Source organism: Lates calcarifer, linkage group LG12, assembly GCF_001640805.2.
Source record: "Lates calcarifer isolate ASB-BC8 linkage group LG12, TLL_Latcal_v3, whole genome shotgun sequence".
NCBI lineage: Eukaryota > Metazoa > Chordata > Actinopteri > Centropomidae > Lates > Lates calcarifer.
The window spans coordinates 13,528,598-13,547,519 of record NC_066844.1 but is presented as its reverse complement, the minus strand read 5'-3'; the positions used below and the strand labels follow the sequence as shown (position 1 = coordinate 13,547,519).

Here is an 18,922-nt window from a genome sequence, read left to right as displayed (position 1 = left end):
TGCAGCCGCTGTCACAAGCCATCAATCCTCTCTGCGCGCTGCAAGTGTGGGGTGTGTAGGCTGTGGAATGTGAGTGCTCTGTGATCTATTAAAAGATGCATTATCTGCCAATAAAGGCTGTATGAAATCTTAAGTAAAAGTCAGGAGTAATTGCAGTGTTGATTGTGTATAATATAAAAGGAAAAAAAGTATGGATCTTGGTCACTCTATCATCCACTAAGAATTCCCCATCATTGTACACTGCCTCCTGGAAATCAATTACTTCCCTCCCACATCTAATTGAGATAATTTGCCACAGCTGTAAATCAAATCTCCATCAAGGGTGCATTCTTCACAATGTGCTCTTTATGGGCTTTTAAAGTACTTTGCAAAAGCATTTCACAAAACTACCAAAATCAAGGATATTCTATGCAAGACTCCCACTGTCAGCTTAAACACATGAGCGATGACCATGGCTAATTGGATCCATCCAATCCACCCATCTATGAAGTACACATGCTATATCAGCGAAAATCAAACGACACTGTTTCACTCAGTGTAAGGCAAGCCCAGCACTAAAGAGCCAGAAAGGTATTTATTAATGGGATGCTACAGTAGGTTCTAAAGGAATGTGCTTGATTTCTATGCCCTTGTCTTTCCAATCAATATTCAAAAGTGCCTCGTAATTACATGTGTAGGATTCATTTACATGCAGTGCTAGTGTAGCCATAAAGTTCTGTCTGTGAGACTTTTTTCTCTCTCTTTACTATTTTTATTCTACTGTAATTATTTTCAGATGTTTTCATTTTTAAATTATTCAATCCAAATTCATAAAAATAAAAATATAACTGCAAAATGAGAAAACTAAGGTTTGACTGCATGTGTGAGTATCAAACCATAGCCCTTTATGTAAATACAATCCCTTTTAAGAAGGTGGGGAAAAATCTGAGATGGCTCATTTACATTGTCAAATGACACAACCCTCACACTTTCCATTTACTATCAAACCGTTTTTCAAAAACACTGACGTGGAAACGATCAGCGTGTGTAGTTTCTCCACCACCAAGTCAATGTAACAATAAAACTGAAATCAGGTTGGATGGTATACAACATGATCAAACACCGTGACTGCCATTTTGACCGGCCTCGTCAGACCACAAGACAACGCGTAGGGGCGCTGGCACGGCAGGGAGGCACAACGCTGTTATGGGGCTCTAATATATTCAAAGAGGGATCATTTACTTAAGGCTTGCATCCAAGGATCAGTCTGGCCTTCATTAGCCTCAATCTGACACGGATGTGAACAACATGTTGGCTTGCCACATGAACACTGCCCCTCCTCCCTCTGAGCCCCCAAACACTCAACTCCCCTGCCTTCTCTGAGACCTGCACAACAAATTCCTCTGGAAATGTATCACAGGTTGTTAGCGTTCCAGAGAGAATTTTACATGGGTGTACACTCAGGCCTTAATTAGAGACACTATTTGATCATTCAGCAGCTGGGCTTTATTAAAAATATGGGTTCACATCACCCTACAGTCACCCCCGGCTCAGTGTGAAAAGAGCTCGCAGAGGCAGAAGAGTCTCTGAAACAAGAATATGAATATTCAGCATTTGATGTGTAGGGTCCCTGTATGGGAAATCTACACCCCAGCAAAGGCTTTTTAAAAATTTTTGTTGTTGTTTAAAAAAAAAAAAAAAAAAAGTTTCATTTATTTTAATGTTTTAATGTCCCATGATGATCTACATATTCTACATTATGTCTTATAATAAATATATTTAACATAAATTTAAATAATAAATATCAGCAACCTCAATCTATACACAATATTATAAACCTTTACAGACATCCACTGAAAGCCTCAACCTAAATGTCAGCGCAGAACCTGAGCTACATCGACCTCAAAAGAACCAAAGAGATGTACACTATATCTGACCAAGGTCGACAGGGACTATAAAACAAACACCGGGTTTAAGGTGAAGTCTTCCCTGCGTGAAGGTTAGCCGTGTTTTGTGTTTACACTACACCGCAGGCTTTGAAATTGTTTTGCAGTGTGGAGTCTGCCCAGGGTCATTGTTTGTTTTTGACATGTTTATACACCACACAAGGAGTAATGACTTCTAGGATAGTCAGGGGATGCAGACATGATCCAGCACACTATGTGCAATTTTTCTTTACTTTTCAGGTTCACTGTCAACTTTCAACAGTCAACACCAAGAGTACAGACGCTGTCGGGGGCAGTGCCACTGTCGTCACTTCAGCATCATTCAAAGTAATGTAAATATGCGACTGCATCAGGAAATGAGAAAATCGGTTACTATGCAAAACCTTTCTTATCATTTCGTGGCATTCAAACTAATAACAATTTCCATACAGTGGCCTCCTTTGAAAAGGCACTAAAAACTAGTTAATCCAAAAGTTAGAAAATAATGATGAGTTTGATTTAAAGCTAACGCACAAGTAGTGTGTCTGTGTGCAACGGAGTCGCCCGGCAGTACACAGACACGCATGAGAAGTACTTACTTTGATCTCTGGCTCCACAGGATGTCACCACTGGAGTCTCCTGGCTGGACCGGCGAGCAGCAGAGAGAAGGGGAGGAGAGAAGAAGAAGAGGAGAGTTGGTAGGAAGGAAAGTCAGGGGGTGGGGGGTGATAGAGAGGAAGAAAAAAGAGAAACAGTGGAAATTATTTGAAATATGAGGGTGACTAACAAAAAATGAATACATACACCTTTTTCCACTGTCACTTTTGTCACCTCAGATGCTATTTGGGTGTCGGTTATCGTGTGTAATAGTGGAGGGACACAAAACAGGTCACTTTGAAATGATTATTCATTACACCCCCCTCCTTCCTCTGTGGATACATATTTAGCACCTCAAACAGAACTCCCTTGATTAAACAAATAATGACACATTTTAAAAACTGTAACTGGGTACAAATTAATTTGAGCATTGCTCTAATTGCATTTAAACACTGCTCCTCCCTAACCTTAGATCAAGCACTTTTTAATTACTGGCTTCTGAAGACTGAATCCCTATAGTGTTGATGGAAAAATAAAAATAGGGTAAGCTTTACAGCACACACTAAATGTTTCTATCTAATATAAATGAAGCTCCACCAGAGTGAGCACCCAAGCTTTCTCAAATGGCTTGCTCGGGGTATTAAACCGCCCTTTTCAGATCACCACACATTAGCACTCACAGCTGAGCTCTGTCATTCCGTCCCACTGCCCCATGCCCCCTCGCCTTAACTCCTTCCCTCCGTTCGCACACACAGAGGGAAGAAACGGCAAAATGTGTTTCCTGAAAGGGAGGAGAGGTGGAAAAAGCCCATCCTGCCCTGAGAATCACCGCCGCCCCACCAGAGCCGCCGCCACTGGCCTTTCTGCAGAGCCAGCAAAAGTTCCCCGAGAGGGGAGCGTCTGCCAACTCAAACAGGGCTCATTCTCCTCTCTGTGGGCCGCCAGCCGCCCATGTGGGCCTGCGCTGGGCTTCCTGAGGGCTCGCTGCAGCTGGAGCACTTTGAATAAAGGTAACAGCAATGTCACAGCTACTGTAAACTTGCTAGGCTGCTCCTGTCAGCAGGACGTTCCCAATCAAAGCAGAAACAACCCCACCTAAAACACAACGCATTGTTTTTTTTTCCACTAGCCCCAAGTCCAAACTTCCCACGAATCACAAAGAGAGCACACAGGCGAGAGGGCAACCACTGTTCCCTGATCTTGCCAAACAAAATGCCAAGAGACCGGGAGTGACATTCAGCTCTGGGGTTTAAAAATACGAGCAATTTGAAAATGATTAGAGTCTTATTTTATTGTTGCGCGCCTGACACAAGAGAGGAAACCAGAACAATCAAGCCGACTGACTTTTTTTTCTGCTGAATTTAGAAACACTAATTAGTTTTGCTCTCGTAAAGCCAACCTGAAAACGACCAATTATAAAGTGAAAATGAGACATGCAGAGGAAACAAGAGCTTGTCATTTCCACTCTTTAAGTCCCATATGCACAACTTCACTGCGATGACTTTCACACACGCCTGAGATGATTGGCATGCCGCCTGCTAAACTTGATGTCATGTACATATTCTGAACCAGTTAATGGCATTTTACATCAAATAGCCTTTTGCGTGGTTAGGAGGAAACTATTACAGATCTGTATGACCACATCAAACCCAGCCTGAGCAGCTTGGACATGCAGATGTCTGAAGCACCAGGCTGGGGAGAGGATACGGCCCACCAGGCTGACCACAGCACCAGCTGGTTTCAGCTATAGACCTACCAGGGCCAAACTGTTACCCCCTCACACGTGCCTTGCTTCTAGGAATTTCCTCTTTCAAGGGTACTGGAATAATTGCTCTGCATGTAAAATTGTTTCATACAAGCAGCAGGTTAGTATGAACCTTAATGTATTTATGTTTCACACGCATACAGTATATTTCACCCTAGTCATTAGAAATTAATGTAAAACTTGTGGAAATTATCTGTAGGAATTCCACTGCTATTCCCCAAGCAAACAGTGGCAAGTGTTTCATCACTGTCGGACTGAAGACGGATGGGCTGTCAGTGCCTTCCCCTGACCGGGATCCAGCTCCTGGGCTGGGAAGTGGCTAAAAAAGGCCAGGGCTTCACTTTTCAGGCCTGTGCCTTTTACTGGGAGTAATTCTCAGATGCCAGGTCGCTGCCAACGTCCTTGCAGCCAATGGCAGAGAGGCCAGTAAGTTCACATTAACTGCAGAGTGTAACTGCACTGAACATCTGCTCATGAATGAGAGCGCTGCCCACTAACTCAGCGAGTTGAGGCCCACTGATGAAAAATTCAACGTTCTCCTCGCTGGCACGCTTGTTTTGCACTATTCTCCTGAGCCCCCAGAATTATATTAAGAGAATTTCAGCACGGCCTGGTGTATCTGAGAGAACAGCTGGTGCTGAAAAGAGATCTGCTGCTCGGCGAGAGCTCAGGGACTTCACACGGGATCTGCCTTCTCCTACAACATTTGTCCTTGAAGGAAAAAAAAAATATCAGTGTTAAGCACCCAGGTAATAATAAGAAAGCAGAGGCTACATTTAGCTGATTACACCACCCATGTGTGCTGCAGCGGACGGAGCATAACCAGTGAAGACATGAATCGATGTGGGGTGGAAAGAGAAGACAGAGGAGCAATTGTGACAATAAGTAGCTCCCTCAGGAGACCTATTCACTACACCTCTCCTTTGTTTAGCTTGTTTAGCTCATTAGATTGTTAACTAGGAAGGATCTGCCCCCAACCTCACAATATGGAATCAGTCTAATCAGAAACAGAAGCAGCCCATTCAGGGGGCGACTACATCAAAGACTTTGGAAAGTACGGAGGCAGTCCCATAATCCTGTCCTTCAATTGCTGCAATTATGTGCCTCATAAGTTTACGATATAGCTGGAGAGACAACATGGACAAAATATATTATTGACTATTAGCCAAGGAAAACGAGTTAACATTAAGATGAAATCAGAAAATCTGTGACTAAATGCATACAGTGACATGAACTGAAAAAGTCTTTCCTGTGAAGATGATGAAATTGTTTCTCAGTTTAAAAATGTTAAGTTTAAGGAAGCGATGACTCCTAGCAAACACTAAGAATAAAAGATTACCACACTCAGAAATTTCACTTCTGTCTTTCTGTGAAATACAGTTAACAGATTTCTATATGTCAGCACCAAACCCAACCTAAGTGACTTTCTGAAACTTTTATCTCATTGTTGGTTTAACCTTAATCTCGGTTTCACAGTTTCTGACTTTTTCACCAAAATTTGGTTTTATACAAGAAATCTGTTTTTTGAGGCTTCTGTGTTCCACATGTGGAAGAAAGCAGAGTTGAGTTTAGGTTTTCTCGGCCTTTTATACAATGCTCTGAACAATGTAGAAATCATGGCAACAGCCCAAAAGGGATTTGTGAATATAATATTGCCACTGAAAACAGAGAGGATGTCTGGAGAGAAGCTCATTTAGCTGGTGACAAATGACAGCACTTTGTCTTCCTGACAAGATCCCTCCTTCATCAAATGTCCAACTTCACATGGAAATAGGAAATCACACATTATCACACTGACAAACAATTACAACCATGTCATTAGCAGCAACCCTGGGCATGAAACCATTAACAAAACACAATGTTGCACACCACGCTAGCCATCAGAAGAAACACAGGATGTAGATGAAAAGACACTGATAAATCAATCATGACACAAACAACCTGATGCTTATAGTTTGGGAAGGATCTAAATGTTGGGAATGAGGGGCGATAAGAGCCCTTTGTTCCATGCTAAATAAATCATATAATAATCTCAAGCAATCAAAAGTTTCTCATCTCTGAATAAAGATTTATGTCTGCATTGATGACAGAACATTGCTTGCCTTATATTAAAAGTCAACACTTTAGAGGAGTTTCTCTCCAAGTGACTTAATCAGATACAGAGCATTAGTATCTTTTTTAATCCATCTGCCAGTGTCAGGCAGCAAATGAAAAAGCTAGCCTCTGTAAATATGACTGCTTACTTCTAACACAAACATTGTTGACACCTAATGTAATTTCAGCGGGACATCCGACTGAAAGCGCACCGGGGTAATATAATGCTCTTAATGAGAATTCCTTCCAGCTTTGAGACCTCGGCGAGATAGCCATAATGCATGGCTTTTCTTTTTAATAAAATAATTGTTACAGTTATTAAAGATGAATCTCATCACAGTCGAGATGACAAAATAATTCATTACCAAAACCAAGGCTTTAAATAGCTGCAAATTATGAAGCCCAGCCCTCCCCCCCGCCCCTTGAAAATACACTTCCAGATAAATGGGTTCGTTATTTCATATAAATATTAGATACAGTATATGCTGCCCTTGAAAGGAAAGAATTATTGCAACTGTCCTTTAGAAGTTTGAAGACACACAACACACGCACCATGTACATTAAATCAATAACAAAGCTAAGCTAATGACAACCAGGTCTTCAAAACTATAATTAATTTGATTCTATATCATTACATTACAACTCTTATTTTACTTAAGACTGAACAGTGGCTTACAATTTTGTTTTATGTATAAAATCATTGCATTGTATGGCATTATGCCCACTTACATGCCTATTATATCACGCTTATTGTTTATGTATATCCAGCATATACTACAACTATTATGCCATATTCACGTTTACACTCATTCTTTTTTGTGTATCTTTATAGTGTTTTATGTTGTATTGTGTTTTATGAATTGTTTAGGCTATAATATAGCAAAAATACCGGACAACTGCCTGTCACAAGCTAGCAGTGTCTTAAAATTTTGTACGAAGTTGTCTGACCAGCAATTCATATTGGTTATCTACGTGAACTAATCAATTCATCTCACTGTTTAAGCAGTAAATAAAACCATATGGCAACAGAGCAACACTGATTTGCTACTGCCTACATGATGTTGCACATATTCCGTTTTTTTTTTTTTTTTTTGGAACATACAGTGCTACTCATAGCACCTCCATGTGTGAAACAGAGAAAGCGCTGGAACACATGTTTGTGCAAACTTCCACCAATCTCCCCCACCCCTTCCCGTTCACAGCTCTCCTCTCGCTATATTTATGTATTCAAAAGAGATAATTTACAGTGATGGCATGGAAACTTCCCAGCATGCCTTTTAACCTGTCGTTTTTCACTCTCTCCGCAGCAGGATGTCCAGAGGAAATGCTTTATTAAGATCCTGCCGACATGAAGAGCTGCTGTGACTTACTGGTGCATTACTGTCTAAAAGGCAAAGTTATTTAGACCAATAAAAGGCTAATATATTGTTGGAGTGGAATTACACAGAAGTTATCTCTGCCTTAATAACATCACCGCAACCCCTTGATGTTGTTTAGATCAATAAAGCCCATTAAAGTACAGACCTCAAGCGCAGATAAGGCTGCATTGCCACAGCAAAATACTGCTGGCTGGCATCTGAGAGCAGAGGTCTTTCTCTGGCAAACAAAAAGTGGCCAAAATGAGAAAAACGCTTCAAACTTAATACCATAAAAAACTTTAAATCTAATGAAGTTCACTCTCTGCCTTGTGGAGCCTGCTGGCACGGCCAATAAACAAGTGGAAAGATGCTAATGGATTTTAGATATTGGTCGGAAGCAGAGAGAAAGGTGGGGTTCCTCCTGATGTCTGTGCAAAGATGAACCTGTACTAGCAACCCTCAGCTCTATCTCTGTACTGACTTTCATGCTAGAAGAGAATGGGCTTTAAACTGTTTCCTCCTTCAACACTAAAATCCTTGTGAATTCCTACTATAAAACCTCCTTTGGACATTTGACTTTGTCCTCATCCACTGTTACATAAGAGTTTACATTTTCCATTTATTTTTAAACCATGGGTTTAGTCATTATTATAATCTGGTGTAATGATGTCATTGTAAACGGTTTCTGACTCTGACGTGTGGTGGATTTAACCCGTATTTGATGGGAAAAAAAGAGAAAATACACAAATGAGTGAAAGTAAACTACAAAACCAGAACCCAAAATGTCACCGTCTTAAGTCTTGTACAGTGGTAACGTCACCACACTAAAAATCCCAGTGTTCTGAATGTGGTTTTCCATCATGCTGTGCTCATTCTTAGCAGCGTCCACCAGGTGATGCACTAAATCATCTGTGCAGCAACTGTCCATCAGGCCCTGCCTGAGGTGTGATGACCACGGTCTGGCCACTCCCTCAAAGCTCCGCCCCATGTTATGATGTCAACAGAGAAAGGAGAGGAGAACCGAGTGTGTGTTTGTGTGTGTGTGTGTGTGTGCGTATGTGCACATTCGCTTTTGGGAGTGCAGACAGTGTTCACGTGCACTTGTAAATTGCAGCACACAGAGACACCACAGGAAACCACAGTTTTGACGATATCTCTAAGCATGTAAGCATGCGAAATGACAAACAAGATTTTTTTTTTTTTTTTTTAAAGAACAACATGTCCCCTATGGCTTATACACTGTCAATAGGAAGTTTACAGACACAGAGCTACACAGGTGGGGGAACTACACTCAGATCAGAAACATTGTTTAAAAAAAAAGAAAAGAAAAGAAAAGAAAAAAGCGACAGACCTTTTAAAGGGTTTCTGGCGCTTTTCGCACCTAAGTGTGTATTTCAGGACCTCTGTTGACAGATACTGCAACTTTAGCTAAAGAGAATAGTACAAAGACTCTCCCAAAAACGCTGCCCTCTTTATTCTTTTCTTTTTAATGTTTGTGTTATGCTTCACCACTCTTTCTGTCATCATCCAGCAGCTGTAGTCACTGTAACACATTACCAACCAGGAAATTTCATCAGCTAATAGGAGACTGTTATTACACTAACTTTACCCTGATACAGTAAATGATAGTTCCACTTTTTTATTTATAAAATAACATTTAAGGAGCTGCAACTTCCCTCAGTTAGAGGATCTATAAAGAGCATGATTGCACTCTTGTTCATTTTCAGACCTACAGTTTTTAGCAACAGAGTGAGATTATCTGTGTGACTGCAGGCTGACATTTAGATGTTTACAAAAAGCTGTTGAATTTCAAACTAAAACCAAGCTAGAGATAATTTGCAGAGAGTTCTCTATGAGGTCTGAAAAAGTATTTGTCACAACACACAACAGCTGACTACAAGACCTTTAAAGGTCTTAGAAAGCTGGGGCAGTGAATACACAGACAGGACAGAGGATTACTGTGCGTGTTCTACACACAACACACAAGGGACACGGTAATGATTGTGAACAATATCTCTGCTAAATTATCAACTCTGACAATGTAATATTACCCAACAATAAATACACTGCAGACAAAAAAGGAGAGAAGAAAGGAGAGGAATAAAAAGCACACAAGAAAGAGAGACAATCTTCTACCAGCTCCAAGTGAACGCATAAATAAAGTGTGGCACATCTTTTACCTTCTTCAATTATCTGCCTTTTGACATGCAAGCTGAGCACAGTGTAATTAACATCTCAGGAGATAATGGGGTCGCTACTCACTGATCAATCTCACACATATATTATCTGCCTTTTACCAATCCAACCTCCTGTTATTCTTCGAAGAAAATATCCCACAACAGATTTTTTCTTTCTTTTTGGGTGGGGGCATTTAATAAAACTCTGGTAATAGGCCTAATGACTCATCCAATTGAGCTCATCTTCCAAAACATCAATTAGGCTAAGACCCAGCTTACACTCTGAGAGAGCATTGTCTATCTCAGTAAATAACAAATGTTGCCTGATTCATGCAAGATGGACCTGTGTTGTCATTATCAATTACAGACAGCATCACAAGGACAGAAAATACTGAATAAAAAACATTGTAAGTTCTTTAATACTGTTCCCTCTGTGCCTTCAGCAGTAACAGGTGCTGTATCTGGACCCTCTGACCTGATAAAAATACTTAACAATACAATCTGGAATTTATTTGACCTTCTCAGCGTTGGCTAAATTAACTTGTTTTTTTTAACATGATTAGTTTGGCTTTTGAATGGAAATAAGCTTTGAGGTACATTCTTAACTTATTACAACTGAAGACATGTCTCTTTACTTCAATACATACAAATATTACAGACACACTCAAAACTTTTTACCAGCTCAAAATGCAAATACAATTCATACTGAGTATAAGAGCAAAATAATTTTATGTCTGTCTTTTACATATGTGTTACAACAGGTGGTCCTGTGCAGTGAAGTTATAAACCTGTTTTCCAAGAAACATGATGATGTGTTCTAGTGGACATTCGCTAAACACATATCAATCCATTCATAAAAGTGCTCTCAAGGATAATCCTTGGCTTTCACCAATTACACAGGCTCTGCTGTCACAGAGTTGCATTAAAAATTCACTCTTTTTCCAATTAGTCAATCTCTTAAATGACCATATAAAAATCAATAACAATATCCTACAAAAAAATACCTCACCTGTTTTAACAGGGTTGGTTTGATTGGCATTCTCACCCTCTAAAGTTAGAGATAATACTCAAGTGACAGTCCTCAAAATTCTCGCACCACTAAAAACAGAATTTCAGCAAGAGCGATCATGTATAACATTTACAAAATAAACTGAAACTGCAAGTTTCTTTTTAACTGTTTGATATTTAGTTTTGTTACTGCACATCTTACAACTGCACAGTTCCTCATCTGCCAAATGACTTTGAGCAAACTTAAAATAAACTCTGCAATTTATGTTGTTGTGCTTGTGTGTTCCGCGTTTCTTCCAGGTCCAAAGCTAAGCTCACAGATCTGGAGACAAGCCATCCCCTCAAAGAACTCACTGGCACACAGCTAACCAACAGGGGTACAGGCCACTGAGGGGGCACACATCAACATACAGACACACAGGAATCAGGAATCCGAATGCACTGATAAGAGTAATGACAGAATATACAAAGTAGAGAAGGAACAATTCCTCTTTAAGAGACTGAGCAAAAGTGTATAATAACTGCGTCCATGTAATGACAACTGCTGCTTAAATTATATCACTCACAAATCTGTTAATAGTACCGTATATATAGACAGCAGTGTTAAACCTCAAGACTGAGCATAATCTTGCTATTATTGGCTAATGCTACTATGCTGCTAGCCTGACCTTTAAGCCCTGCAGCAATTCTCCATTACTGTCGTATTTATGACTCAGATGACAATGAAGTCTGTAAAGACAGTGGTAGCCGATTACTGTGACCAAAAAAAACTGTTAACAAAAGTGTTGTAATGTATTTTAGCATTTTATCAGGAATTAAGTTTGAAACAGTCATCTAATGAGAACTTTGAGAGTTCTAATTTAAATAGGCTTGAAAAACAGAAAGTTGCAGTGAAAACACTGCTGTTTTTCGACTAAACAGATATGATCTAAACCAGGAGAAATTGTGTACACTGTCTTTGAAGGTCAAAAACTTTGAAAAAGACATAAAAATACAATAAGCAAAAAAGATATGAGCTGATCAAATGAAGTGACTATAAGACAATCACTGCCGCTGCTGCTGCTGCTTCTGCTGTGGGGAGTGTTATAAGCTGCACTTAAAGTGTATTATTAACTCAACGCTGCCTGGACACGTGGGGCCTGTTTTACAATTTAGGCTCTAACAGATGTGCTTTTTATGTGGCAGGTTCTCCAGAGTTTAGATACCGCTTGTCCACATAGATGAGGCCGTAAGGCAGGTCATAAAACCTGCCTTTGAAACTTTGGGGTGGATTAATGCCGACATGACAGCTAGTGAGCAGAGATCAGAATGGCTCACCTTCTCAGCACACTCACATGCTTAGCACTCGATATCTCACCAGATGAAAGGAAGTCAGGGATGGCAGAATTCGGCCAGGTGAAAACTTGTTACCTGCTACATGTTCAGTTTTATCGGACTAATAAAGCCAAAATTTTAAGGTGTTTCCTCTTGGGTGGTTGGTTGCACACACTTGCATCTTTAAAATGATAAGTTAATTGTAATGTGAATAATGTTTTGTGGGGTAACAACAAAGGTAATTGTACTGCAACTGCAGTGTGCGGTGTAATTATTGGGATTTACACACCTTCAGATCCCCCCTAATCCCTGCTTTACAAGGTGGAATTCCTGGCAGGGTACGCACACTCTCTCGTAAAACACACACTCTCTCTCACATATACACATGTCTCATATGCACCACATCTCTCAATTTCTCTGCCTCAAACATAGATCTCTGTATGCACATGCAAAAAGACAATCTTTATCACACAATGCAATCTTAATGCTTCACACTCCTTTTCCTGAGTGACCTGTGTTGACTTTGGTACCACCTCCCAGGCCAGGCAGGAAGGCATGCTGAGTGAGCTCTCTGCTGGCTGTGTCCAGACCCAGCCTCTTACACAATACAAGCTGCCTGGCCTTGCAGCAGGCCAGCCCCTCCTCCTCAATAACTCACTTCCCATTCTTGATCAAACCTGGGGATTGTAGTGTGAGGGTGGAGATGAGAACGATGGGAGGAGGTGTGTGTGTGTGTGTGTGGAAGGGGGGGTGGGGGTGGGGGGCACATCCTGCGTGAAACCGCATCCTGAACAAGCATCGCTGCATCTCACTGTAAATAAATACTCTCTCCTCCGCGTAGCTTCCGTCAACTGTCACCGCCTTGGCTCCCAATCACCTTCAAGTCCAAACAGGAAAGTGCAGGGAGGCGAGGGAGATGGCAGATATGAGCTTTAATTTGCTTCTCACTGCACTTTAGCCCGGGTGCACACTGCTTCCTATTCTCCTGCTCTGACCAGCTGCCCCGGCTTCGTTCCAGACCCTGAGTCCTTCCTGTCACCTTTCATTACCACATTATCCAGGAGGAGGCTCCCTGTGTAGCCGGGAAATCACCATTCGGTGGTACTCCCCTTCTGTTTATGTAGTATTGTGCGCAACGTTCAAAGCCACGCGCAACATCCTCAGAGGAGCGCTGCTGCCTTGTTACCTGCTAATCCCCTGTGCATTATCACAGGAGATGCAGCTGAACAACAGAGCACGACGAAGGCAACAACTGAGACATGACAAGCTCTCAGTCCATAAATTGCTTTGTGTTGCAAGACTCTCATCAGACTGGCTCAGCCTGTGAATATCTATTATTTGGTTACGGCTTCTTGATGTGATGACAAACCGACTTGTGTATTATATAACAAAATGCTTTTGATAACAGACAAAACTAGGAACAGAAACAGATGCTCAGGGAAGGGAATTTATATGGTAGCACCTCCCGTCCTATGTCCTATCTCAACTTTTCATTCAAGAGTGAGAGCATCCTGGCCCATAGTCCTCCAGCATTTCTTGCATTGTTTCATTACACTTGAATGAGTTGAGCTGAAAATTGAATGCGGCTGCTGACTGGAGAGCATTTAGTGTTTGGCTGGGGCTTAGTTTTGCCCACCAGGCTTGAAAAATCATTCAGTAACTGATCTGTCAAGAGAAGACTGTAAGTCACATCTACATGCTTTCTGTATGGATGCTTGTATGTTCATTGATATCATAATCACTGAAATCAAAATTTTGCAAATTTTCATAATTTAGATTTTTATATAATTCATTACACTGAGGAAGGTGACATGTTTGTTTGTTTTTTTGTTTTGTTTGTTTGTTTGTTTTTAAATTTCCAATTAAATTAAGAATTAACATAATTCTCTCATCACAAACTATTGCTTGACTGGTGTCAAAATGGGAACAGCACTTAACTATTAAATCTATACAGAAAATCTTTGTTAAAACAGCAACAATAAGTAGTCTGCTGCTCTAACAGTGATAACATTCTATGTGCAAAGGATGCAATGTGAGAGTACTGTGATTCAAAATTATATCAACAATAATCTGGGGAAAAAGGATGAAGGAAGCAAGACTGAGCCAAATTAGTCCAGCAGTTAAACATTCTGTATACAACAAAAACATACGGTGTTCAGTAAAATAACTCCTCACTGTTTTAAACAGGGAAATATTATCTATCAATATTTTCCAACCAAATTGGCTGTGAAGATAGGAACTTCATGCACAATCATTAATGGGAATGTTTTGCAAAGGGAAAAAAACAGCACAGAGCAACTGACAGATATAAAGCCAAAAGTGTAGTGCCATTTGTCCATAGTCTTGCATTTTACATCTTATCAGAAATCAGCTGAAGGTGACTAAGCCAGTTACTGATATACTGGGCCTATTTCTTGCTCTCTCTTCAGAGCACCAGCAGTGTTAAGTGAGTGGCATTCTACATAGCTGTTCCATTTGTGTTAAGCTGTGCCATCTTGTTCAGATGGTTACAGGCGCACTCCCTCTTTTCCTCAGGAGAAGGCTCACTGGCCAGACACATTACTTTAAAGGGCAGCATCCCACTGAGCATGTCTTAACCTGCCTAGGGGGAGTGTGAGTGTCTTGCAAGTTTGGGTGTGTTTATGTTTTATCCTCAGGCCCCCCCCGATTGTTGTTCATTTCCTGTGCAAAGACAAAATAAGCACATAAAGGCCAAAATGTGCTCTTCCCTGGCCTTCACCCACATCACAGCACTTTTCCGCACAAGTGGCTAACCACAGATAATTATACAATTAAAACAATTTTCCGCATCTATCTGTCAGACTGATCTAATTCACCATTCGAATGACACTAATGGAGTAAGCCTCTTTCTCTCTCCTTCCCCGAGCAAAGCCTTTCTCTCTGTATCACACAACGCTGCAAAGCCATCTGCAGCAGAGGAAAGTAGAGAGAAGCCAAGAGGAATAACATTGTATTTATTTAGCAGGATGTTAGTCAATAAAGTTAAAACCCAGCAGTTTTCATTACAACTCAGGGTGCAGCAAGGAAATTGGGGGGGGGGGGGGGGGGTTCATTTGATTGTTGGTTCAAATTAACCCTTGGCTGTAGAGAAAAGAAGAAAAAGAGTGACCCTTTTATTTTCTGAGACAACGCTCCCTTCAACCAACGCTGACATTAATAATTCATCATTACAAAAGACATTACCAGGGAAGCTGAATGTGAAAAAAAGAGTCCAACATGACAGAAAAATCGTCACATTAAAGCTGGGTTCAGACATTCAGCAGCAGCATGTGGAAAATAAAGTGTAATCTTTCATTGTTTAAATGAACTGGAACATACATTTCCATTTCAATATTCATAATGAATATTATGTCCAGTGGCTAAACCGCAAAGAGTTCAGACAGGGTGTGAACAACACAGGGGAGGATTTAGCCAAACCTTGATCTGGATATCCTGCATCTCTGTCAACCCAGTGTGGATGAGGAACACAGATAGGAACAACTCCTACACAAGTTCAAGGGAAATGCTTGCATGGCGTGGCTCTGTCCTTCCCAACCAGCTCCACCAAGCACAATGGCAGCAAAGAGTTTTATGTTGATGAGCTATCCTGATGGGGATACACATATCCATTAGATACGAGTCTGCCTATTGAGGGGTCTGGTATTAACCCACAAGCAAGTGCCCCATCAGCAGAGAGGAAAAAGCTGCCTTTTATGGCAACAGATCACAGACTCAAGCCATTGGCCACAAAGCCCACAAATGAGGCGTTAAGTGTAGTGGCAGGGCAGCAGAGAAAGCGGAGCAGAGAGATATGACCCTCTTCTCATCCATGCATGAATCTGCCCTCTGTCTCACTTTCCTTCTGTCTGTCTTACACTCCACCCCTCCCCCTACAAAAAAAAAAATAAAAATTCAAATCATGTTTAACTACCCAACAACATTCACTACAAAATAACAACTGTCACCAGCAGCAGAATTTATTAAAGCACTGGTAACATTGCAGACTTGTAATGTAATTTTTATAACTGAATATTAATTCTTATACAATATTTGGAGAGATTCCTAATGGACATTTTCTGTAATTAATTGCCAGATAGAGGCAGGGCTAGTGCAGCAAAGTTAAAAAACACAACCTGACATGGAGATTGGGAAAAAGAGCGCGGCGATGGGCCTGCTGGGACGGTTTCATCATCATACCTGACCCCCCCTGCTGCTGGGAATGGCAGGAGATGAGGGGGAGCGGGGAGGAGATAGACTCCTCTTCACAGTCAGAGATTTAATTGCACGCAGATTCCATTACCTCTGCACAAATGTCACATTCTCTTCTGATCAGGGGGCACAGCAGCCACTGGCAGCATGGCTGGCAAGCAGCCAGACTGTAGTGCAGAAAGTGTTCAGCCAATCAGGGCTCCCAGGACAGACAGAGGTGAGCAGAGGGACAGAAAAGACTACAGTATGCCAACGATATTAAAAAACAAAGGAGAGTCATGAACACAAAGCAGCTGACGGTGCAACATTCAGGCAGAGGGCACTAAGCTGTATTAACACATTGAACTTATTATTATTGTCATTATCGTATTTATAATTTTTATATCAACATTACATGAAAAAGTAAAATTTACCATTTTAATTATTGCCTATTAGGGCTGCAATTAATTAATTAATTAACTCAAAAAATGTCCAAGCTCCCAGAGCCTAACATGTCTAAAAATGTTATGTTTTGTCCAGTCAATGGTCCAAGACTCAAAGTCATCTTTGTGAAGCTACAACCACTGAATTTTTGCTCATGTGCTAAATAAATAAATTAAAATATTGTTGCCAGTTAATATAGTGTCTCAACTAATTGACAATTATTGGCAAGGTCATCTTAAAACATTATAAGGAGTGAAAATATATACCAGAAACCATTCATTAATGCAGCTGTAGCTAAGTAGCATTACTTCTCTGTTATTTGTGATGTTCAAAAAGACAGTGGTTAATCCGTCTCTACATCTAGTCATTACATCATTCTTAGACAGGTACTGTTGTTGGCAGCTAGCTAAATGACTGATAGTGGATTAATAGTGAGTCTCTGACAAGATCTTCTATTAAAATACAAGAACATCATATCACTTTTAAACTATTGAGTTAAAAGCTCTGAATCAGGACCTCCAGAATTAAGAGTTTGTGAAGTAGCCATGATTGGCCCTGCTTATTTTGAAGTGGGATAACAGCTATGGGCAAGAGCAACCCCAGTCCTTTTAAAATAACTGGCAAAAATCTGACATGTCGGCAACAACTCAGCGGCCTGGAGCCGGTCCACACAAATACAGTCCTGGAGTTTTATTTACTAAATAACTGCAGTATTGGTGAAGAAAACTCCAATTACACATTTTCTCAAAAACATTCAGCACTACTCTGTACTATTTGTTTTCTTTATCTTTCATACACGTATTCACTGACCTAAGCAGCTGAGCAATAAAACTGATGAAAAGCTCAGAGTAAATCTGTAGGGATCTGCTTCAAGCTAGTTATGGCCTGATACAAATAAGCCTAATAGTCTTATTGTGTTTTGGAGTCATTTCACAGACTAACAGCACACACATTACTGTATGAAATAAGAGACGGGTTATTGGGAGGATTGCCACATACCCTGATCACTGGTGCAGGACAGACTGGCACTCCATTCTTCCAATCAGAATTCAGCTCACAGTCTTGAGGGCAGGACCATGGGGGTTTCAGAGAGGACACAAACAGGGGGGGGGAGAGAGAGAGAGAGAGAGAGAGAGAGACAGAGAGAGAGAGAGAGAGAGAGAGAGAGAGAGAAGGAAGGAAGGGGAAAGATACAACGATTACAAACAGGAAGTGAAAAGGTGGGGAAAGCCCCTACCCTGGTCCACTTAGCCCACATGTACAGAAATGACATAAGAACTGGCAAAAGTAAACGTGATCGTCGTCAGCCACAAGTATTTGATACTTTATGACACACTGATTCCTGTTGGCATCTCCTGGCCTATATGCATATCAAGTCTTTTATATCTGAAATGCAGATAAGCATTTATGACAGACGCACAATGTAAAATACTAGCAAAAGTGTTTGCATCACAGTAACTGGTCTTTATGATTCATCCCTCACTTTAACACAGTAAAGTTGCCCTTTATTAACCTGTGAGAGCCCACATAAAAACATGCTGCATTCATTTTGAATGGCCATATGCAAGAAAGGCTGAGCAATATGGCCACAAATGTTATCAAGATAAGAATTTATATTAGTCAAAATCTGTAATTATCATGATAAAGGTTGAGTCATTATTTCTTTAAAGTTTAGAGGCTGATTTATGCTCCTGGGTGAAAGTTGAACCAAACATTTAACTGTAGTTTTAAACTCTTCTTTTTGGTCAGGACATCAGACAAACACTTGACAAACAGTGGAACATTTCACAAATCTGAGGTAGAAAAACAATTATAATGACAGCCTAACAAACTAATCTGAAGCCCTTACACAATGTATACCTCTATTCCTTTTACATGAGTGGCAGTTTGTGACTCATTTGTTCATGCTATCTAAGAATGGAAATCAATTATATCATCATATTTTTGACCATTTGCTATATTTCTATTGCAATATGAAATTATATTCCTAAAATTATGGCAACCATAAATCATAGTTAGAGTGAACAGTATAACGGCTGGATTGTATTAAAACAATTAAATACTTACTACTAC

At 40.5% G+C, this 18,922-nt stretch overlaps 1 protein-coding gene across 9 annotated transcripts in view; it reads right to left on the bottom strand.

Annotated features, from left to right (window-relative positions):
• The window catches only part of foxp1b (forkhead box P1b), a 150,336-nt gene that overhangs the window by 114,138 nt on the left and 17,276 nt on the right, over positions 1-18,922 (bottom strand). For 6 of the 9 annotated variants that reach the window (XM_051074689.1, XM_051074697.1, XM_051074694.1 and 3 more), the window contains exons 3-4: positions 17,849-17,910; positions 2,504-2,547 (exon numbers count right to left, since the gene is read on the bottom strand). The gene's annotated coding sequence lies outside the window, so the exon portion shown is untranslated. The remainder of the gene's footprint in view (positions 1-2,503; positions 2,548-17,848; positions 17,911-18,922) is intronic. The other 3 variants (XM_051074692.1, XM_051074690.1, XM_051074691.1) reach the window with 2 other exon arrangements.